Source organism: Acanthopagrus latus, chromosome 12 (genome assembly GCF_904848185.1).
Source record: "Acanthopagrus latus isolate v.2019 chromosome 12, fAcaLat1.1, whole genome shotgun sequence".
Classification (NCBI taxonomy): Eukaryota; Metazoa; Chordata; class Actinopteri; order Spariformes; family Sparidae; genus Acanthopagrus; species Acanthopagrus latus.
Window position 1 is genome coordinate 9,560,912 of NC_051050.1, and position 19,728 is coordinate 9,580,639.

A 19,728-nucleotide genomic window follows, 5' to 3' on the forward strand; every position below is an offset into this window, starting at 1 on the left:
ATGAACAGAAAGGGAGCAGCCAGGCAGCCGTTTGTGTCTCCCTGTGTCTTTTTCACCGCTTGTTGTGGGCTTCCCAGACAACCTTAGGCTGTATGACTGTATCTATTTATACTGTGTGTGTGTGTGTGTGTGTGTGTGTGTGAGACTGATGTAGTCTTGCCTTACTGTGATTTCCTCACCACGCTCTTCATCCTGTCTCCCTCTCTTCTTTATGATTCAATGTGGTGGATTTTTACAACACCTTGCTCAAGATCTAGTTAAAACGTCCTAAAAATGTCCTAAAAGTAGCTAAAAATTCATGATTGTACTGCTCATGAACATCCTCATCTAAACATGATGTAATTCGTGTTGCAGAAGTGATGATCTGTGGTTGGCTGGCACGTACAATGGCAACGTTTTATTATGAACGTAATTTATCATATCTCACTTTTCAAACTATGACTGGGGGAACAGACAGAAGGTTAAAACATGCAGCAAACGTCCCTGTCCGGACTGAGACACTGGACAGTGTGGCTGTATGGTATGAATCTTAACCACTGGGACGGTGCTATAATCCTCTTTCTATTCAAGAGTGGTGACCTAGAGAGATTATGTAACAGCCCCCTTTTTTGGGGGGGCAGGTCAGCAAACTCTGCAGAGTGTATTACGACCCATTGCATATTTATTTTAAAAGGCATTTTTGTGTTGTCATGCCTTCAACAATTCCCATTGGTATTTAATGATTTTTCATTAATCATCGATCATGTTTTCACTTGTATCAGTGAACCACCTTGCAATCCTGGTTCTGAAACGTCAACCTTTTCTAACTTACTGACGTACATGTAAGTGACATTCACTTGTTTCCCATCATGACTTGATATCTGCAGGTTTTCAGGATGTGATCTCACCAATTAATTAGTTAACAAAAAATTCAATTCGTTTAATTCGATGGTGGTTGTAGGCCTATCAGGGTCAGCTGATCCGTTGCCCCGGGACAAACTGGAGCCGCCCAGACAGAAACAGTTAGGCAGTTGAACTACAGTCCCTACAGTCTTTTCACCCATGTAGGCTCCTCTGAACAGTGTGCTGCAGGTGCACACATCTTTGAAGTGTGAATCTGTATTAAGTATACACCCGCACCCCCTGCCAGCTGTCACCGCAGCCGTGAGTGAATTACAATTTGTTTCTTTGTCTGCGCGCCGGTTAACTGTGTGTTGAAGTAAAACACTTTTTTTTTTTGCCTCCTCCTGTTACAGTGAAAGCTGCTAGTGAGCGTTTTTATCATCGTCATGATTCCTCAAAGTGTGTTGAATCAATTCATATTTTCGGGATCATAAAATTGTGAGCCGTCGTTCGATGACTCAGTATCTTGGTATCAATCTTCTTTTTCTGTCATCTCTTTCACTTTCCCACTGTAATCGATACATCGACACCCTCTTTTTCTCCCTTCTCTCTGGGCCCTTTTTCTGTCTTCATCTTTATTTTTCCTTTATTTATTTATTTTTATTTTATTTTTCTGCCTCCCTTTCGCTCTCCATTGGACAGTTAGATTCTTTGATCGCTCAGGGATTCGGGGTGATATTCCTGTGGCTTACCCTGCTGACACCTCCTACGCTCCAGACACACACATACATACACGCATACAGGCAGGCATACGTACATGTGTTGTTCATCGCTCGCCCGCCAAAGATAGAAACACGCATTCAGGTCTTCGGAGACCCCACTGCGACCTTCCTTGTTAAGCACTATATATGCACAAATCCTCACCTCCTATTTTCGTCGCAGAATTTCAGATCTTCAGATCTCTAAATGTTGCCTCTTTTACAGTACGTGCTGAACGCGGTTTGCCAAGCACAACCATAACTGTAGGTGTACTGGGTGTAATGCCAGGCTGCTGGTGGTGGTGGTGGTGGTGGTGGTGTATTGTAGACGTGTAGGGGTCTGATCAGCACTGACAGCGGGTGTGGAGGTGGTTCTGGGATGCCAGAAACTGTTGTTGTCTCCTGGAGGTGTCGTCGGCTTAATTCTATAAAATGTCTGCGGAGGAAAGTGCAAAAAAAAGAAAAGAAAAGAAAAGCCACCCCCGAACCTCAAAACAGCCCCGAACACGCAGCCATCAGTGACGCACCTTCTAATCTTGTTCAGTATTTTTCGTCTTCCTTTGGGTGTTTGTATGAAAGAGTAGATAACGTGACGTCACTCGTAGACATTTCCAGATTTGCGACGGTTGAGTCTGATAGTGTTGTTTGCAAATTTACCTCGACGGAAGGTTAGAATAGAACGATGGTTGAAAAGACTCACTACGGGAGTAAATGATGCAGGATGTGGGGAGAGGATTCATCAGAGAACTAAACTGCAACATAATATCTTCTTCAAATGCATTAAACATCAGAAACCAAAGATCTGAGCATACCAGCTAAGTGTATCCAGTGATGGTACTATGAATATTCTTTTACATCATTCCTTCGCATTCATATGCACCCATTTTTGCATTAGCAGAGCACATTTTGGAAGAAACACATTGTATCTGACACATTGCTCAAACTGTGCTGCTGCAAAAAAGTCCTCTCCCAACTAGCTGTAATTTGTCAGTCCCACTATATTGTCATGTGGAAGCAAAAGTATGGTTATGGCGAACTCCAGATTCGGAGCTGCATTCATTGAAAATCAGAATTTTATTTAGCTCTAGTTTGGTCTCCACCAACCTCAAAATGTTTTGCTCTTTAGCTGCTAAATACTCAAAAGTCACCTGCTAGTTACTCTTCATATGTATATATATATATATATATATATATATATATATATATATATATATATATATATATATATATATATATATATATATATATATATATTTTAAAAAGAATATTTTTTAATCTTTGTTGCAGGACAGGTAGCGTACAGTTGATTTATCTGTGACTTTGGCCCAAAAGGATGTTCAAAGTAAAATTGTGTACTAGGAGAACTAAAACAATGAGCTTAAATCTGCTACATTTCTGTAAAATCAAGTAAGGTGATTACTGTCAACTGGTACCCCAGCTCATTTGAATATTATTTTAATTTAAGAATAAATATGAGTATGGTTTTGAATCATTGTCAGTGCTTAAGCTCAAATTTACTACAGTCACATATTACAAGTCATTTTTGTTTTAGTGAACCACATTAATAACTATGATTCCCAGAGAGGACTGATATCATTAGTGGCGTAACATCAGGCACGCTGTTAAATAAACAACTAAATGTAACACCAATAATAATATAAATGATGTAATAATGATGTAAAATGTAAAAATCGAGAGAAATCTGAGAAATGACCCCCTTATCTTTGTTGGTAAAATGTCCCTGTAGGTTTTTTTTTCACCGCAGGACACAGCGCCATATTAAAACATTTTCCAAAAACCAATAGTTTGGCGCAATCAGATGTGATGGTACCTTGGGGGCTGAACAGTCGGCTGTGATTTTGTGTCTGCCCACTCATGACAGTAGGGGAGGGAAATGGGAAGGCAAGGTCAGGCTAGGTCAGTAGACACACACACACACACACACACACACACACACACACACACACACACACACACACACACACACACACACACACACACACACACATTTTGTAGCAGGGAGTACCTTGTTGTTGGCAGTAAAGATACCTCTGTCTGGTGCAGAAGAAGGAAGTCAAACTGGCTCAGTCCTCCAGCTGAGAAAGTCACTTCACATAAAACACATGAGCACACACGCAAACCACAGAAAAAGCATGACTTTTCAGTAGCATATTCTTGCGTCAGCTGAAAGGTCATTTTTACATTTACTTTACCGGCAGAAAATAAAAAAAAAAAGAACATCACAAACAAAATCCAAGAAATGTATTATTTTTTTTCCTCAGTAAAATAAGCATTCAAGCATTTTTATTTATTTATTTTTTGTATTGTGTTTGTCGATCCCTCGAGAAATAGTAAAGTGTGATGGTGAACTGATATTTTTGATTGACTGGACCACACAGCCCTGAGGAGAAACTGAGATACATGAAAAGTCGAGGACCCCATAACCCCCCCCCCCCCCCCCCCCACACACACACACACACACACACACACAAACACACACACACACACACTGCACCACCATTCCCAAAATAATCAGCTTTGGGGCTTGACCAGCTGGCCCCTATTGGAAGGAACTCTGGGATTTTCCGGAGTGCCATGGCAATATACGGTGAGACACTGAATAGTCCTCCAGAGCACCGACTGCTTTATTACAGTTACTCAGATGCTTTTAGATGCTCTTTCCTCTGGAGCTCCGGGACCATCGACATAGTGGGCTGAAACTGTGAAAATGCAGCTCATTTTGCTCATCATGCCTTATTCTCCGCCACTATCCCTGAATTTGGTGGACGTGACAACTTTTTCCATGAACTTGGGTGTCAGCATTTGGAGTAGTTTACATCTGAATTTGCAGTTTGAGTTAAATTAACTGGAAATAAGCTGAATCCAACACTTCTTTTGCCCCCTTTGAGCCTGAATGAATTATATTTGAGTGGCGTAGCAGATGAAACATTTCCAAACCTGATTTGAGGTGTTCCAAAAAGCATGATGGCCCTTTTCAAGGCAGACGTTTTGGCATCTCATTGCAGGAAAAAAACATGTGTCTAATTACTAACATGAAGGATGGCTGCATTCCCTTCAGATGTCCCAATTTCAAGGCCTGGCTATTGTGCATGCCGGCTCACTGGCATGGCTAACTGAAGCACTTAAATGAAAATTGTTTATTTTGTGAGAGACACTTGTGTTTTTCAGGACAAGTAAAAAAAAAAAAAAAAAAGACCTCCCCATGAATGAGATGTAGTGTTCTCATGTGTGTCAGATCTTGCCCAGATTGATGCTTTGGGAAATCCTACCGGTTGACTGTTTGTTGAGAAGACAAGAGGTGATCACTGGTTTTAAACCTTTAAAAGTTGTGAATCCCCTAAAAAAAAAAAAACCACACACACACCAAAACGCATTTTTCATTCATACGAAAACAACTAAATAGGTCAATTTTGAGGGACTCCCATAATGACATTTATCACAGGTACAGGCACAGCAACAGGAGAAACAGATGTTCGTTGTATGCTCGCAGTTTGGTTAGGTTGAGGAAAAGATGGTTATTTGACCTTAAATAACTATGTACCTCTATAACTTCTATTACAAATGTGCCTTTGTTGGTATGTTAAAAGAAATCACCGTTGAGTTCTGGTTTCTCCCTGGACATGAACAGCAGGCTTCTGAAATAAAGGCTCTGCTTGTTTTGGCCAACTGTCCATCCCTGACCTTCTCCCTATATGGATTTTTTATATACTATTCCACCTGACTCCCTCCTTTGCTGCTGTAAAAATGACCAAAGCCACTAGGGGTCACTGCCTTACAAGAAATGTAGATACAGGCTGTAATGAGCTGTTTTTCTACTCAACCTACCTATATGCTAGTTTGTCTGATGTTCACAGCAATCCCTGTCGAAGTGCCAAAATGAAACACACTCAGTACAAACTATTCTATGGCAAATGGCACACTGGCACAGGCGATACAATTTAAAAGCTATCCCTCTGTCTAAATTATGTTGTTTATTTTTTTTCCTATACAGCCAACCCCTGGAGATCAACTTTGGATACATTTTGCAAACCACAAGTTCAAACTACATGTTCAATTTGGAAGTTTATGCTGTGACTATCCTGCGTTTAATTATTTGTTCAGGCACAAAAACCACTTGGTTAGGGTGAGGTAAAAGAACAGCTTACCTGGTTCTGTCGCCACAAACACTACTGGAAAATGTCCTGAGATCGCGTCATCAAAAATCTTAGTAGTTTCATGGTTACAAATGTTTTAACATTGGTCTCTCGCTTGGCAGGAAGCACCATCCCCTTCTATTCCTGATGTTAAAGTCAGGAGCATGGTTTGATATATAGTGTAGAAATGCTGTTTGATGGACCAATAGCTCTTATGATGAAACTCCTCCCTGTCAGACTGTCATGATTGCGCAGCAAGAATGAAGCTTTGCGTAAAGTGAAAGCAAAAACCCCTCATGGTAACACACCATCTAAAAGCAACTGTTAAGAACACCACAACTAGACCTCCCTGCAGGTATACAAAAAAATCCACCTTCATTAGATCATCTTTGCTAAAATTAAAACACCCTGCATCGACCGTGATAGTTTACTTACTCCTTAACAAGTTTTCACACCTCAAACAAAGTTCTGCATTACTGATTCTCTGGCCTTTATTTGACCCCGAAACATGGAGCACTTGTTTTGGGCTTATAAAGAAGGAAAGCACATACACACACACTCGCACACACATACACACAAAAAATAGATGCGCAGACACTCACACTGACATGCACGTACACACACATACACAACCCCGTGGGCATCGTTAAGCCCTGCTTAGCAGCTCAGTGAGGCTGGCAGGCAGTGCTGCTGATATTCTCTCTCTATTTTGGCTGCTCCCCTCTGCATGCTGCTCCAAATCCTACTGCTCTCTTTTCACACATTTTATCTCCCAACTCAGGACCTACAGAATATATACTTCATATGAAAAAGAGTGTGTAGGGGCTGGGGGATAACTTATTCTGAGTGCAATCCACGGAGGAAAACAAAAATGCCTGAGGATCTAAGTGGAGTCATAGCACAAATACACAAAAACAAAGTGCTTTGATTTAGTTTCCCTCAGTATGCAATGAAAGAAACACAGAGTGTTGTCTTACAGTTCTAATACATGTAATACAATACCTCCTATTCTTATTATGTAAATCTTGTAAATCACCCCTGTTTAAAAGGCAATAGTGCACTAAAGTAGACAAAGATATCAGTTATATCGACTGGAAACAGACAAGTCTTTCAGTTCCACAGATATTATATACTGACCTTTCACAAACATATCAGCATCAGGGTATATGTTGGCCAATTTAGGCACGATATGCTTTATAATTTACATGATGCAAATGATTCTTAGGGTAGATCGTAATCATTAAATTCTCAGTGAACTTACTGTTTCCTCACAACATGTTCTTGCTCAGAATTCATCAGATACAGCAGCTTGGCCCTTCAAACACTTTAGCACCAGTCTTGCATGGGGATTGCTGTCAAGTTACCACTAAACACATGGCTCTTTACTCTTGGTCACAAATAGTGCCACTGTGCAGGCTGCTGTGTTTGACCCGTAGGGATTGAGAAAGGGCTGATCATCAGTATTGGAATTTTTGTTTAACTCCCTCAGCATTTGACCCATAAATCCACTATCAGTCGGGATCTAATATCGACTAAAAAAGCAGAAGACTGATGCATCAGAAGAAGTAAAGCCTTACCCAGGTTTCCATCCTAATCCATCCACTGTTTCGCAACAAATCTGCAGAATAAAGTGCAGATTGATAGACACACTTTCGGTGCCATTAAACCACTGCAGAGGAAGTGAGTAAGTGAGCGCCCATCAGAAATGCTTGAACAAATGTTAAAAACATAAAAAAAGATGGAACTCCACCTTTTGGTTTTGATTCTTACCATCTTCATTCCATTCATACATTTATTGTTGTTTGTGTTGTTGTTGTTGTTTTTTTTTTAATCTGGTCCTCAGCCTCACTTAAAAGCATATAACAGCACAGAAAAATGTGAGGTTATAATACATTGGATTATAATGCACTACAAGTACAGGACATTGAGTGAATGGTTGGGAGTCCAGGTCTTCCAGAGCGATCAATAACGGTGGTACATTTACTTCCATGTAAGATGTGCGGGCTGAAAAATGCTTTGTTCAGTTGAGTATGAAAAAATGTAAAAACAGAAAAAAAAGAAAAGAACAAACAACACTTTGATCTTCTTAGCTGGATTTAAATTGAAAGAGAAAAATATCTGATTTCATTCTCAATCCCTCTACATACAGTAGCGGATGGACAATTGGGATCAAACTGATCCTATTAGAGATGCCTCTGACCTGCCATCGCTTAACGTTTCCCATGCAGAAACCTCTCAGACTATAAACAGGGACTCGTCAGGCATCCTTTTGAGACATTTCGGGACAATGCTCCGGCTTACCCCTCGGGTTCAGGCAGTGCCATTCATGGGAGACAGTGTCTGCGGTTTGATCGCACAGAAGTCAACTTTGAGGAGGGGGTGAGGATGCTCCTGAATCCAGACTATCCTGCAATTCAGCGCTGCCATTTTTCAGTTATATAACCACCCCCTCCTCCTTTTCCCCCCAAAACACTTTGGCATCTTTTTCCATCGATTGCCTCCATTTCCCACAGGCATGCCCCGCTCCCCCGTCCTTTTTATCTGTTTCATCCTTTTTGTCTTCTCCAATCCACCCCCTCTTCTCAGCCAGCCTTCCCCCACATCCATGCCTGCACTTTTTCTGTCACTTCGCTTTCCTCTCCCTCAGCGTTTTCCTCCAATGTGGCATACGGTTCATTCTTGCACCCCCCCTCCTCCTTTTCCATTTAGCTCCCTTCGCTAACCTTTCTCATCGGCCCCCAGGATTTGATCTCTTCTACTTCTCACTTTGTACTTTATACTTGGTCTCAATTAGTAATTGTGTTGCCCCGAGGATTTTATCGTACAGCTGCGTCTGAGTGTCAAAGAAACGTCTGCGTCTCTGGAAAATATAATTAAAGTTTGTAAGAACTATGGAAAATAATACCCAGGTTTTATGAAAATTGAAATATATTCAACTTTCTTCAATTTGGAGGACATTGCTCACCGGTGGAGCCTTGTGAGGGCATTGCACCCATCAACACACATACATAAGCACAGACACGCACACACACACACACACACACACACACACACACACACACACACACACACACACACACACACACACACACCCTCCCATCTCTAAAGCCCTGTATTTCCTCTTCTTATTAACCTACAACTTCCACCCCGTGCTGGCTACTCACACACACAAACACACACACACACACACACACACACCCTGGGGGTCCACAGCAATCCAATCAATTGTTTGTCCAGTTCAATGGTGTTAGCCAAATTCTGGCATCCCATCCCTCCTCTCTCTCTCTTTCTCTCTCTCTCTCTCTGTCTCTCTCTCTCTTATTTCTGTCCATCTGTTATCTGTCCAATTTACTCTCCGGGCAAAAAACAATAACAACCAAGTCACCTTTATTTCAAAATACAATCTATTCAATCTGAATATATTAGACACACATCTACGCTTCACAGCCTCGGGTCTCCAGGTATAGCGATAAACACAAGGCAATCATGCAAGTGAACATCAAAACCATACAAAATGTATGAGCTGCATCGCTGTTATAGCTAGTTTTCTGCGCTGTAAACACCACAGAGCAGAAAGACACCATGCAGGCCACTAGCATCACAGTATCAGTGGGATGGATCTAACATCTGAATTAAGGATACAGGCCACATGCCTCTTGATCACTGACGCTGTCCTCACCAGCAGGCACAGCGGACAGTTGTAATGGCTGGTATTGCCAGTCATTTACAAGCTAAGCGATTATATCATGTTTCTAATCTTCCCCAGCCAAAAGACAGATCAGGAGTGGTCTCAGAAGAATGTGAGGATATGAGGATACACCGTCCAGTCCAGGATGTCAGCAATGCCACGACAGTTTTATGCTGCCATACCAAATGACGACCTACAGGTCTGAAAAATGAAGCCAATGTGGGAGCGCTAACAACTGTAGTTCCTTTAATGGCAACGTGAGGTTTCCTGGTTCACAGCCTGGTAGAAGAAACAATTTTGGTTGGTATGGCAAATTCATGACAAGTTAAGGCGAATTTTTCCATTTCCATTCCAACTAGTTCGAATTATATGAAGGCATAACTAGGGGCATGGGTGCTTCCAGTGAAAGACAGCTGCCCCTGGTGCCCCCATTTTCTCTTGGATGCCCCTATGGTAGATAAAACATAATAAAGTGCCCTCTAGGCTCTAGGGGGCCATTTCAGTGGACTCGACTTGATAAATTGCCCTCCAGGCTGCCCACTGCACACAGTTGGTGCCCCTTTTATTTATTTCGCCCCTGCCCCTCACAGATCCTGAGTCTGCCACTGGTCAAAGAGCCTACGTCGGTGTTTTATACAGTCCGTGAGCCAAACAGACGGAGCTCCTTAAATCATCTCTAAAGAGAAACACTCCACAGAGCGTGAGAGACAATGCACAAAGAGAGGGAAACCGTCCACAAATAAGCCTCAGATGGATAGATGAGGAGGAGGATGCAAAACAAAGCCTTGAGGAGACGAATAACCAGACTGTAGTATGTCAAAACACTTACCAGTTTGATGGCAAGAAACACAAGAAATTTCTTGACACAAAATATGGATTTCAAAAAATATTTTCCTTACAAGCTGATTTGGATTCACAGCGTAATTTATTATGAAATTCTGTAGATATCATTTAAAGGATTCATTAAAAAGTATTGTAACATGAAATGACTGAGATTGCTAATTACATGTTTTGGTAATGAAAGTAATACACTTATTTACAATAGCAGAGTAACTGCCTGGGCTAATTTTCCTATTCAACCACAGAGTGGGTGTTCCTTGACCAATCAGAAGTCAATATTCTGGTGATTTGGATCAATGTATTCCCAGCTAGTGTCAGTCAAGTGTGGTACTTGTTCACAAATATCCAACACATACAGAACTCACATCCACAGTACATATTGTGTCCGTATGTCTATGTCTATGTCTCCTTGTTCCACTTTCCTCCATACTGAGATATATATATATATATATATATATATATATATATATATATATATATATATATATATATATATATATATATATATATATATATATATATATATATGAACCAACCCCCTGCCCACACATGCTGCTTAATTTGAATGTAACATGTGAAAACGAATGGGTCCCTATAGAGCAATAACAGTCTAGCTGGTGTGTGTGTGTGTGTGTGTGTGTGTGTGTGTGTGTGTGTGTGTGTAGATGGGTATGAGGGAAGGGTTAGGAGAGTATGGATATGGATTCCCTGGGGTATAAACATAGTATATCATTTTAGTAACACACAAGGGAGGCAGTCGTACATTCTAGCATACTCTACTACACAGCTACGCTGCGTGTTTTTTAAATGTGTTCTTTGCAAAAATGTAGTCTTAGGTTGGATTGAAGGGGGGTTGATGGGAAACACGGTGGAGCTGAACAGCTGTCATTGCTGGTTGAGCAAGATGTCACACATTCAAACCACCCACCTATTACATTCTAACGTTGCAATTCAGAGACTCATTATACATTTGTCACCCAACCCTAATTATTTCAAATGTGAGTCCCACCCCACAAGCCAAAGGCGTCCTCACAGCTAATGCTTGTGTTGTAAGAAGAGAAAAAAGCTTGCTCACTAAGTTGCCTCAATTTGAAAATACACAGGAACAAGAAGGAAAACACACTGTTCTATTGTTGTGACTGTGTTAGCTTCATATTTAAAAAGTTTTCTTTTTTTTTTTTTTCTTTTTTCACTGTTTGAAAAGATTATGGGAAATTATGATGCAAAGGTTTTTCTAATCTAGCCAGAAACAATGGATCATATATATGTATATCTATATATCTATATATCTATATCTATATATATATATATATATATCTATATCTATATATATATATATCTATATCTATATCTATATATATATATATATATGAAGAATTTGCTGCAATCTGATATTGGATGTTGAATCACTGTGCTTGTTAAGGCACGTCTTGTGTAACCAGCTGCAACAAAGGAAATACAAAGCAGCATCATCTCCGTTTGTAGAGAAAATGACTACTTTTTGTAGTACAATCTTTATCTTTGCATTTGAAGGCAAAATGATCCCTTCACTGCCTGGCATCCTTTGTCAAAAGTGGACCACACTTGTTTTCAATCTTGTCTCCATCATGAAATCCTTTTCTTTTCAAAAATTCCCATGTATTATTATTATTTGCATACCGAGACACTGAGCCTATTTTTTTCAAGGCCAGACTTTATTAAATCTGAGGCGAACAGATGAAGGGATGGGAAGAGGAAGCGGGTGATGACAGAACATTTAGATTCTGCAATGGTTTGGGAGGTTGGAGCCAGGAGGCAGCATAATGAGCGGAAAATTGGGCTTGTTGGGCAGAGGGTCACCAAATCAAATCTCGAATTGTCTGGGGCTGACAGTCCAGGCAGAGGAGTAAATGAGACGGGCCCCAGCTCTCTCTGACATGAAACTGAAGCCGTCCTTCAGAGATGAGCAGCTTGAACAGAAGGTGACGATGTTACGAAAAATGAATCCAGCCTTTTCAAGTATTTGATAATAAAAAAAATACGCTTTTGCTAAATACAAAACAAATCACAAAGACATATTGCATAAGACTTCACACCAAGTCTGCAATGAACCCATGAAATTTCCCTCCAAAGGCAAATTTGCCAAGCTGGATGGACGTGCCGTTCGTGTCATGTGGAGAGCCTCCTGAGTACAACAGACCACGATTTGCCACAGTCTGGGATTTTCACTGTGGTCTTATATCCTGGATTGTCTGTCGTTTTCCACAAGGGACCCATATTTTTCAGTACCTTGCAAAATTGATTCATCACACCATTGTATAGCAAAAATGTGCCAATAATTAAGCCCACTATAGCCAGGTCAGGGGCTATCTGTCTCAGCAGATTCACTTCTCACACTGCTTTAGAAACATTTTCTTTCTTCTTCTTCTTGTGTTTAACTGAGCTTCTTATTTTTTTTTTCCGCTTGCAGTTTTTATTATTTCTACCTTACATTGACAGAAATAAAAAGGACATCCAGCTCAGCGCTTCACCGCTGAGGTTAAACTGTACTTGATTTGACTTGATTCTCTCCTTGAGCCAAAATAGGAAGTAAAGCAGCATGACAAAAGCATTTGATCCGGCTTCGTAGCTGCGGCGGGAAGCGGCGGTACAATGCCAGTTTAAAGGAGGATGCATATAGAGCGCTGGTGTCCCTGCCTGATGCCCGCAGACACAGATGTACAGAGAGCAGTTACAGCTGGTAGACACTGCAGAGGCTCAATAACAGCTTGTCTGTGGGCTCATTGGATGCTCACGGCGCATCGCTGAAAAATTAAGCCTGTTGTGCTCCATAGAGCATTAAGTAATAGGTCGTTACTTTTACATTTACATCTTTTGGCGTTCGGCTGCTTGAAAATGAGGCGAAACAGACTGTTAGGGGTCGAATAAACAAATCTTTTGAAGCCGAGAATTTGACGAAGAACTCACCAAACACCAGACTGAATGGTGAAAATGTGAAACGTCAGCGTACAGTTGTCCACTAGGCTCTGTTCCACGGAAGCAATTAAAGCCATTCCTTTGAATAGGTGGTTTATGGCCTGTGCCAAGGACTCCTGAAGGTCAACATGGTAAAATGCGTCACGTCTCTGATGTTGTCTATTTGCCATATGCCACCGCCCATTACACGGCCCGTATTTTATGTTAAATGCAGCTACTCGGGATGCAAAACAAATTTTTACTTAAAAAGCTGACGTTACGACGCTATCTAGTCTCATCAGGCCTCATCATTTACCTGCCAAGGGAGCAGCGGCACAGCTGGCGCGGCTGCAGTGGTGCTGGGGGGAACAGCTTGCAGCCAGACATATAGGACAGCAATGAAAAGAGACATAAAAAAGACCTTATGGCTTTATGTTTCTTTCATGTGCTGGGAGACACCGCGGCCAAAAAAACGCTGAAACCACTCATGTCAGTCAAAAATCTTCATGTATGATGACATGAATTTTTCAGGGAGGCCTGGTTAAGACAACGACGCGTACTGTATGCTGCATCAGGCACATGCTGCAGCAGTTATATCAATAAAGAAAAACAAACCTACCGACCCCATTTAGGACTAAAGATGAGAGCTCACTGACCTACATCTGCTTTTTGGAAACAAAACATTCTTCGCCTTATCTTGTGCAGCGATGCGGCGCAGTGCAGTTCCTTAGCACCTTTATTAACGGTGCATAAAAGAGTAAAGTTTCAAAGCTACAAGGGTCCACATTCCTCTCTCGGCTTATTCCAATCCCCTCGATATAACCTCTGCAGGGAACTGTGCTTCCTATCTGACTAATGCTGGCATAAAAAAAGAGGCGCCTGATGAGCTCGCCTTCCAATTTACCATCCAATATTTTCTTAATGAATCACAAAAAACAACAAAGAAACAACCCAGGACATAAGCAGCGTGACTGTCATTGTGTGTACTTGTTTGCATGTGTGTGTCCTGAACAGGATAAGCGGTTTAGAAAAACGGACGGATGGATGGGCCCACTTATTCTAATTCAGGGTTCATGTTGGATTGAACTGGAGCGCATCCCAGCATACATTGGATCGATGACAACAAACCACTCTGAGCATGACAGACTCCATTATAGACCCTTATATGAGAAGCAATGGAAAAAAAAGCAACAAAACTCATTCTGTGCTAACTTCCCACATTTTGACAGGAGGAGAAAGGAAGAGGATTAAATGCCTCATCAACAATTCACATACCAGCTTGGACCATCTGATGTTGCCTTCAGTGACAAATGTGCTCTGCACTGCAGCAAGAAAATGCTATCACGGAAACAGTCAGTTATGCAGAAACCAATCCTCTGTGCCAGTCCTGTAGCACAAAGAGTTGTTGGGAAGGGTAGGGCGCTTTATTCAATTTTATGAACTATGACACCCAGCGTTGTCTGTAACAATAACCTTCGTCTAAATCCAAATTGGTTGTTTGTTAAATATGGACATTCAAGTTGCAGTTGCCTGTTATCTTAGTCTAAACATGTGTAAGACAACTGTTATAGTTACATGCAACAAACAGAAGCATCATTATTAACCAGAGATGGCTGTTTGAAGCTTATTGAGTGAATTATACTGCAGAACTTTTGTTACTTGCTTAGGTACTTGGATTTTGCTGTGAAACTGGGCCAATGTCATATTTAGGTATGTAATTTAAGTCTGTGCATGATTTGTTTTTTGTGGATAAATGAAACAAAAAGACAACAGGGCTCCAATATCCAAATCATGTAATGCACAATGGTGGAATCATTTGGATATTGGAGCCCCGTCGTGTGCGAACCTTCTTTTTGTTTCATGTTTTGCTTGCATTCAATTCAGCACCAGCCTCTTTATTTGGGGGGGGCTTGGAGGTGAGTGTACACTCTTCCATCTCCTTGGATATATGCAGAACCTATACCTGCATCAGTGCCTGGAATTCAGTGCCTATAGGCCTTTTTGTGTATGAGAATACATTCCCAGCGGTAATATAAGGAATATGTCTGCTTGTGTGTGTCTAACAGCCACGGGCTGTTTATCCTGGTGATGCGGTGTCCATAGTAACTGATACAATTTCAAGCTGTCCATTCAAGCCTTTAAGGGATAAGTATTTAATGAAAATGTGAAAATATGTCAGTTGAGCAAAAATGTCTGATCTGCTTGCAGTCTGGCTGGGACATCGAAACTGCTCCCTGGAAAACAGACTTTTTGAGGCATTAGAAATGGGTTAGGAAATCATATATAAAATCATATATAAAAAGAAACAACTACATCACATTTAGACTTTTCATTGTCTGTTGCTGTCTGAACAATTTCAGACAAAACTGCTCATCAAGCAGCATGACAAACAATGATGCGTGTGCCATAATATAACCAAATACAGTTCTTTGTGCTTAAAACACAGAGGTGTAGAGCTATCCAGACATACAACAAAGTTCACCTTTACCGTTTTATCAGTTTTCCCAATTTAGTTGTAAATTGCAGGATGAAGCTGAGCGATGTTTTTTCACCTCATGATCTGATATTGAATCCTCAATAAAGATGTGAGTTGGTGCTGTCCAGTAATCACCTCCAAACACTGAGCCAGCCAGCTAGCTTGTTGGTGTCTCCTGCTGTCATGCCTCCTTTTACTGCACGTGTCAAGATAGCGACACACACTGACGATGCGTCCACGGCATCGGGTTGCAGTGTTTTTAGTTTTTTTTTTTTTGTGTTTTCCAGGCCGAGAGCCAGTTCTCAGGCTGTTGAAATGCACAGAACTGGTTCCAGAGCACCTGAAGCGCATTGGTACAAAAAGGGGTATGAGCATCCCCAGGAAGTGGAGCTGGCCCTGGCCCCTTCTTGTTGGGAGCTGCTGTGCTCTCGACCCACTCTAGACTGTCATCCAGGTGCACTCGAGGGTATTTAGAGGAGTGAACCACGTCCACCTCTGGTTCAAATCTGAATACAGACAACAGACAGAGAGACTGTAGCTTTTAATTCACCCCAACTTCTTGTATCGCTCCATTTTGAAATTGCATTTATTTTCTTTACGAACACACTGTTTGATTCTGTTACGGAGGAGTGCCCACCTCACGTTCATTGCGCGGTACGCGATCGGTTTCATTGCCCACGCCTAATTAAAAAGGTTGCGTTTTTTTGCTCCGTGCTGCTCCATTTATCATCCAGACAGATATAACACACGCCCCGACACGTCTCCCATTTCATTGGATTATAAAATACTCCATAACCCCGTACTGTAACTGTAACCAAATGAATCACGCTACATTTAATCTGGCTGTTTGGCTCCCTCTCCGCCTCCTGCACGGGAAAGCATACGCCCCGGCAAACGCGAGGAGGGGGGAAATTAAAACTTCAAACGTGTAAATGCAGGGAGACGTAGAAAAAAGAGAGTGCAAAACCCCCTCCCGTGGTATCAGAACCCCCTGGTGGCTGCCACATCTAGTTAGTTGCGCCACTGTGACAGCTTTGTTAGGTGTTGTTTGTTTGTAGGTGTTTGTTTATGTGCATTTGACGTCTATTTTAGACTGCCTGCTTATGTATATGAAGTCTGTACTGTGTCCATGCGCACACATACCTGCATATATGCATGAGCCTCAGTGCCTGCATGCCTCTTTTTCTGCATGTGGAGACATTTTTTACAGCAGCATGTGTTAGTATGTGTGTCTGTATATGTCTGTGACAGCCACATGCTGTTTATCCTGGTGATGCAGCTCTCTCCACTTGGGAGCAATGAGACTTTTTTTTTTTAACCAGAGGATCACAGACAGGGCCTGTCCCTAACAATACACATTCTCATCTCCATAATCCCTCCGTTCCTAAAGGGAGGAGAGGGAGAGAGACAGAGCATCTGAGACGGCAAGAAAAAGAGAAAAACAGGGAGGGAGACGAAAAGAAGAGAATGGAGAGAGAGAGAAAGAGGAGGAAATGTATAGAAAAAAAGATGATGGGGGAGAAGAAGGGATGAGGTGGGTTAGATGAAGCAAAAATGTTATGAGATAAAGAGCCAAAACGAAGGAAAACATGGGGGAAAACAGAAAAAAAAGGGAACCATGTTGTGGGGTCAGAAGAGATTAGAAAAAAAGATTGATGGGAAATGTGGGACAGAGCGTGGTTGGCGACGGGGGACATGTAGAGCAGGGGAGGAGGCAAAGGAGCAGATTTCAATTTTGTGACTCATTTCAAGAGAGAGAAGAGATGAAGGGTTTGAACTGTGGGAGTGGTGCAGGAGAGACTGAGAGAGAGAGAGGAAGGGGAAAAAAAACAAAAAAAAAAAAACACACGGTGACAGTTTTATCATGGGTGAGGACGCTGTGTTTGCGTATATTCCTCACTCCGACATGCACGCGCACACAAACACGGTGCCAGACAGGGAATACTGTTGCACAGGAAGTGTGATGTCAGTTGACCCCAATATAAACAAAGAGCCACCAGAGTCTCACACAGACAGACACAGACAGACTAACACACTCACACACACACACACACACACACACACACATCCCCGGGGCACTTGGCAGGGCCCGCGCTTCAAATCACAAACAGCCTGATACAGGAAACATCTAATTACGATTAGTGTGCAGCGACACGCGCATACATTAACGCACACTCGGCGACACATGTATGCATGCCGCATAGTGCACGTGCTCGGGATGAAGACACTGAGGGTTTTTCTGATGACTGAGTCATCTGAAATGCTACATGAAGTTTTCTCCGAGGGGGTGTCAACCTACTTCTACACAGGGATCCAGGAAAAAACAAGGGGAAACAGAGAGGGAGGGATGATAACGGCGGAGAGAAACAAGCAGATAATGCAGCAAGAAGGAGCTCCGACCTGCCAGATGAATTCTGAACCATCACCAGACAGCCTGAGGCATAAAGTGAAGTGACTGTTCAAGGCAACTGCAGCAATAAGAGCAAGTTATGGAATGTATATTATTGTCTCTACATCGTGATAGCTTTGCCACCTGAATCCTTTTTGTAGCTCAACGCCAAGATATAAGCTTCAATCTGCTTGAAGCATCGGTGGATGCTCAAGAAATCAAACCCCAACTTTGCCAAAACATGTCTTTCCTGTTGACACGTAGCAGTTAAATTCAGTCACTTGTCTCTTTTACAGGTTTGATTAATGCCTCATTGTTTAATACCTCACTTCCTTGTTTCCTGATCCAAGTGAATGGCTTGTCATCAGGCTCCAGCAGGGCCTGATGATGAGCTGATCATTTGAATCAGGTATGTTGGGGCAGGGAGACATCTATACAGGGCAGGAACAGGATTGAAACACACCGTTCTGAAGGGGTCTCTTCCACTGGTTAAATATTGCATCATCAAATTAAAACACAAGACAAGGAAGCCCTACAAAGCAGCTCTTTCTATAGGTCAAGTGTGAGTTTGCTGGTGCAACAGAAATATTTTTAAATTAATCTGACTGAGGCTCTTGGAATAAATCCCCCTTATTGTAGCATGTTACATTTAAGGTGTTTTCTCTGTCTGTTAAGTGCAAGACATGCCCTGCTGGTTTAAGACCCTGCAGCAGAGTTTGGAGGGCAGCCAACTCTATTTTACAGCCCATGTGATTACAGTTAGTCACACATTTTTTTTAGTGCTTTGTTATTGACCGAGGAAGGTATAATATCAAATGCATTAATGTCCTGAAGTCTGGTGAGCTCACTACATGAATAATACTGCAAAAGCGGTATATAACTTATGCACAAGTCCCACACTATGAGACTTTTCAATATGGCCCTCATATGGCCGCAGTTTTGTACCATTTTCACTGCATGAAATTCAAACAGACTTGTTATTTCTCTATTCTCTGCACATCTTGACAAAGTACAAAACACAACAAAAGTGTGGGCAGCCCAACTTAAAAGAAGACCTCACCAAAACCCTCCATTAAGTGCCCCTATTGATTTTTTTAAAGGGGCAGCGTCTCCAGATATTGATTTTAAATGGCCGCGACGGTAGCCAGAGGATCCTCTAAAGTTTCAGTTGAGTGCAGATCCGAGGGTTTTAAGTAAACGGTCCAAGAAACAGCGCTTCTAAAATGACATCAGAGAAAGTTGTGGCCTTAGGTGCCCTCGGTCTCTCCGTCTGACCTTTTACTAACAATGTATGGCCCTCTATGACCCCCTCTGCCTCACTGTACTATAAGTTCATTTTCAATTTATTGTGTGTACAACCTCCAATGATATCATAAAGGACAGAGAAAAAAAGCATTTTTGCCACTCAGTTGAGTCCTTGTTGCCTTTGACAGGTTTTACAGATCAAACCTACCATGGGAAAGAAAATCATGCAGGTCACTTTTCCAACAAAGGGTAACTAAAGTTTACATATTTAAGTGTGTTTTCATGTTTTGGGGAATACTGCATATGTGAAAAAGTATTTTAAAGCCTTTTATGGCTCCATAAATTGCCTCCAGTGATCCCACTCAGTGGCTAGTTGCATTGTGGGTAATGTAGGCTCCAGACTTTGAAAAGGGTAAAGCATC